This window comes from Arachis hypogaea, chromosome 16, assembly GCF_003086295.3.
Source record: "Arachis hypogaea cultivar Tifrunner chromosome 16, arahy.Tifrunner.gnm2.J5K5, whole genome shotgun sequence".
Lineage (NCBI taxonomy): Eukaryota > Viridiplantae > Streptophyta > Magnoliopsida > Fabales > Fabaceae > Arachis > Arachis hypogaea.
In genome coordinates this window covers 5,142,446-5,143,001 of record NC_092051.1, presented here as the reverse complement: position 1 = coordinate 5,143,001, position 556 = coordinate 5,142,446, and the positions used below count along the sequence as shown (strand labels likewise).

At 41.4% G+C, this 556-nt stretch overlaps 1 non-coding gene across 1 annotated transcript; it reads left to right on the top strand.

The window, feature by feature from the left end:
- LOC112761430 (small nucleolar RNA R71) lies at positions 1-108 on the top strand. Its single transcript, XR_003181823.1, has one exon. It is a non-coding gene; the product is annotated as a small nucleolar RNA R71 (small nucleolar RNA).
- Positions 109-556: the final 448 nt, after the last annotated feature.

Sequence of the window (556 nt, the reverse complement as noted above, 5' to 3'; positions counted from 1 at the left end):
AAGCATGTCAGAAGGACACCTTCTGATCAATTGCTTGTATCTTTCCCAAGCTTCATAGAGGGATTCACCTTCCTTCTGTCTGAAGGTTTGGACTTCCACTCTAAGCTTGCTTATCTTTTGAGGTGGAAAAAATTTAGCCAGGAAAGCACTAACCAGCTTTTCCCAAGAGTTCAGGCTTTCCTTAGGTTGTGAGTCCAACCATGTCCTAGCTCTCTCTCTTACAGCAAAGGGAAAAAGCATAAGCCTGTAGACCTCAGGATCAACCCCATTGGTCTTAATAGTATCACAGATTTGCAAGAATTCAGCTAAAAACTGATGAGGATCTTCCAATGGAAGTCCATAAAACTTGCAATTCTACTGCATTAGAGAAACTAATTGAGGCTTAAGCTCAAAGTTGTTTGCTCCAATGGTAGGAATTGAGATGCTTCTTCCATAGAAATTGGAAGTTGGTGTAGTAAAATCACCAAGCACATTCCTTGCATTGTTGTTGTTGGGTTCGGCCATGGCTGCTTTGTCTGCTTCCTTTTCGAAAATTTCAGTTAAGTCCTCTTCAGAG